The following is a 4,559-nucleotide window of genomic DNA, read 5'->3' as shown; positions in this document are numbered from 1 at the left end:
CTGCTCTTGCCTAAAAATAGCTTTGGGAGCAAAAGATTTTTAATTCTTAAGCTTTTAATGTTTTTCTGTTAAGATCAAGACTGGGCTGGACCATATTCAAGAGCAAGTGGATTTGCCCTCTATGCATGAGCTCTGCTGGGTCCAAGCATCCCATCCACTCCCCGAGGATAGGGGAGGAGAGCTCCATTCCATATCAGAGGGTCCCTGGGTACCATGGGCAGGTCAGTGGGTGAGAACAGAAAACGTCAACTGGGCTTGTTGCTGAAGCTCTAGCTTCTTACACAGAGAGACTTCATCCACTGGAAGCTGCCTCCATTGCAACAGCTGGGCTTGTGTGCTGACGGAAGAGTGGCATGCTGTGGATCTGCTCTGCCTTGCCCCTGTACAGCAACCAATCTGCACATTTTCCTGGGGCTTTCCACTGCTCTGTGTGATTTTTTTTTATTTTCAAAACTTTGTTAAACATTTTTTAGAGACAGGGTCTTGTTCTGGTGCCCAGGCTGGAGTGCAGTGGCAGGATCAGAGCTCACTGCAGCCTTCAACTCCTGACCTCAAACAATCCTCCTGCCTTGGCCTCCCAAAGTGCTGGGATTAAAAACATGAGCCACCACACCTGGCCACCCACATGGTTTTCACAGGAAGAGAGCATGCAGGGCGTTTCTATTGTACAGATGTGGAAGCTGACCCTCAGAAAGGAGGAATACTTTCTGGGAAGACATAGCTTGTACAGAGTCAGGCTGGGATGAGAGCCTAGGACCTCGAATCCTGCTTCTGCTTTGCTTCATCTTCTTTTTACTATAACTTCCCTCACACTGTTTCTCTGAGCTCTGTATCCTCTGTATCTTCCCCCAGCCTCATTTTGCCTACTGCAGCCCCTGTTCCATACATACCCCATCTCCTCTAACAGCTTCATCCTCACAGCCTGACTAAAGCACATGTAACTTGACCAAAATGGTTCTTTCTAATGGCACAATGCCTCATATTTACCAGCTCAAGAGATTTGGAAAAAAGAGATTGGATTATTCTAACCACATCCCATTATGGCAAATTCCAGGCACTTAATAACACCAGATCTCGAGGCAAGGAGCAGAGTATGAGGCATGGCTTTGCTGCTTCATTGACAGGTGACATCGGGCTGGCTTCTTAAACCTGAGCCTCAACCTCTTCATGTATGAAATGAAGTCATTCAACCCTAAAGCTTTCAGAAGGCACTTCCACCTCCAGAATTCTTTGAAATGAAGAGAAGCATTTCAGCCGCTGAAGAGATCATGTTGCTCCATTCTCCTCCTCTTGTTTGGGCTAATGATGCACCTGGATTTGGAGACTGTATCAAGGGGAGACATGGTCAGTTTCCCTTGATGTCCTGTAGCAACTCCTTGTGCAGGCAGCTATGGGCACATAAAGCTCAAGATCCCATTCTCCTTGGAAATCCCTAAGGATTCTCTCCTTTTGTTTAATCTCCTGGGAATTTCCTGTTCCCTTTTGGATCAGGTCCAAAGGTTTTTACTGTTAAATTCTTAATGTTTGTCTCTATGCCTTCTCCTTCCGCCAGCAGCCTGCACAGTTCCCCTAAGAGCCAGGAGGGGTGACTGTGTGTGTCTAAAGTTTCTTCAGTTTTTGACACAGCCATGAATAAAAACTTTAGACAAGGAAATCAAGCCATAGTAGAGAAGAGCAAACTATCTGTGATGGTGAAGGTGAAATATAAATTAGTACTCCAATTCTGTCATCTACATGCATACGTATACATCAGCCAGGGGCTAATGAGCACAATTCAGTATTTGTCAAACATCTGTTGAGCACCTACTATGACTGGAACTTATTTGCAAATTGCTTTACAGTTTATAGAGCATAGATTATGCACTGAATTAGTCAAGGTTCTACTAGTGGCCAAAAAAATAAAAACTAGTTCTAACTGTAACTAACTTCTAAAAAACGTATGTGTGTGTGTGTGCACATGTGCATATGTGGTGGGTGAGATTTGCTGGAGGAACACGAGGGCAGTTCAGAGAGACAAACAAAGAACAGCTAAGACACAGAAGGGTAGGAACCTGGGGCCCTTTGGGACTGCATCAGTCAGAGTCAAACTTAGTGAACAGAAACGATTCTAGGTCTTTTGAACAGATGGCATTTAATACAGGGAAGTGGTTATACAGGTGATGGAATAACTGAAAATTCAAACAGATGACAGCAAAGTCACCCAGATTAGCAGTAGCCAAAAGTCTACTTCTTCTGGGGCTAAATGTTTTCATTTCACTGGGAGAAGGTGATACTCAAATTCAGAAGTGGGGCTCTGTACTCAGCGCTGGAACCACCGTGGGGCTGTCTCATCAGGCGCTGGGACATCAAGGCAAGAGAGTTACATGAACTTGGCATTGAAGCTACTGAAAAGAGACAAAGCCACTACTGAAGACACCAGAGGGAACAGAAAGGTGGGAGAAATATCTGGTTCTTCCCTCCCCTTGCCCACCAGTCTTCTGCCTGAGCTTCCCACTGCCTGAGCCTACCCAGAAGGCAGCTGGCAAGGGAGCTGGGGAACGCAGCTGCCTGCATTGCAGAGTACTGCAAAAGAGAAGAGTCCACGAGGAGGCAGGCAAATGGCCAGCTCGGAAACCTCAGCCATCCTCACTCCTGAGTACGGCCCCAGTATGACTCAGCTAAGCCATCTTTAGTCCTTAGCTTACTCTCTTAAAGGTTCAAGTTCCCAGCAAGGGATCTAATGGCCCCAGCTTGATTCAGGTGATTCCTCTGGATGCTCAATGATGGTCAAGGCACAGGGTCAGTAAGAGAACTGTTGGGAGTCCCCTCATTCCTGACCTCCTCCAATATAAAATTATTGCAGATGCATTTTCTCACTTAATGTCCTGGGAACTGGTCTTTATTTTCAGCTTACTCTGCAGACAAAGACACTGAAGCTCAGCAGGAGAGTATAATTTCCCACATAGTGTGTGATTCCCAAGAGCTACGTGGAGTCACAGAGTTTGGATTCAAATTATGACTTTGACTCTCATTGGCTGAGTAACGTTGAACAGACAATTTGACCTCACAACATTATTGGGCAAATACAATGAGATCACACACACACACACACACACACACACACACACACACTCATACGTACACACAGACCCCAAAGGTGGTATTCAAAAACTCCTATTTCCAACAGAGCAGCTGCTTTTCTTTGCATGCCATGACCCAATTAATGGAAGGTTTTAGCCAGGTTAGTAAGCTTTCCCATCGCATTAAAGAAGGCTGTTGTGATGCAACAGGTCACTCGGAGTGATCTGCATTACACAGAAAGACAGGGTTAATATCTTCTAATCCATGCATTCTCAACACGGGGCCAGGGGATGGTGGCAGTGCAAAAATTGCTTCTTAAGGAAAGAAAATATCGCACTCTTTTTGTGTACAGAGAACATATACAGTATGTGAAGAACTATAGAGTATGTTTTTGGCATTAAACTTTCATAGGAGGAAGTGGTGAGTAGGAAAAACGTATGTAAAAGGCTCCTTAGCCAGGTAATAATAAGATGCCCTTAGCTCTCTCTAGGAACTCTTTTATTGTTCAATAGAGAGTCATTCCTGCCATGCCAAGGGAGACTTTGTGGGGCAGGTAGCTTATAACCTCTGACTTAAGAGAGGCATGGGGGTAGGGCTCATGCTATGGGCTTTTGAATCAGACAGAAGTGACAGTCTCTATTGCACCCTAACTACATGCCCTGGGAAGCTACTTTGTGTCTCTCGGCCTCAGTTCCCTTAACTCTGAATTGAGGATGGTGATGTTTCCTTGCAGATGTGGAAAGGAAGAGACACAAAGCCTGTGAGGCACAGTAAGCTGCATGTGTTTGCTGCTCCATGCAAGGTGCTGGGATCACCCTAACTGTGCTCAAGGCTGAGACTTGAAGATCTTTTCTCATTTCTGATTTTCATGCCATGCTGTCTTGTTCTCTCTCTCCCATCTCCTGACTCTTTACTCCTTCCCACCCCTGATGCATGGGCCTGATATCTTTCCCTGCATCTGACTTTCCTTCAATGTATTGGACCCACCCTGAGGTTCACGCCAGTCCTACCAAGTGCTGGGCTTTCTTTGGCTGCCCTTAGTGTCTTTTTAGAGTAGATCAGACACTTTTGTCTGTCCCTGAGTCCTGTCCACTCACCCTCAGCCATACACCAGGGACACAACAATCATCCCATGCAATGATTATCCTGCGTTGCTTAGGTGGTGATTCTGCCTTCGGAATTCCAAGACAAGGCACTGGGACATTGTTCCCCACGCAGCCTCAGTGGCCTGGCATTGCAGAGCCAATATCTCTGTTTGTGCCCAAGCTGGCAATTCTCTAGCTTCCGGCCTGGGCACTAAGTCTTTAGCGCTGCCCTTCCTGTATCATTGCCAGTGGGTGGTGGAAAATTTCTCTGCAAACACTCAAGATCTGCCTCCTTCACAAATGACTACATCTGCTTTGCCTCAATTCATCTACAGGTTCTTCAAATACAGACCTGGCTCTAAACCCCTTTGTGTTGGTTTTTTTTACTTATTCATTTATCATTCACCCATCTGC

The sequence above is a fragment of the Cebus imitator genome, unplaced genomic scaffold (assembly GCF_001604975.1).
Source record: "Cebus imitator isolate Cc_AM_T3 unplaced genomic scaffold, Cebus_imitator-1.0 Scaffold13, whole genome shotgun sequence".
NCBI lineage: Eukaryota > Metazoa > Chordata > Mammalia > Primates > Cebidae > Cebus > Cebus imitator.
Note: the sequence above shows the minus strand (reverse complement) of the source record.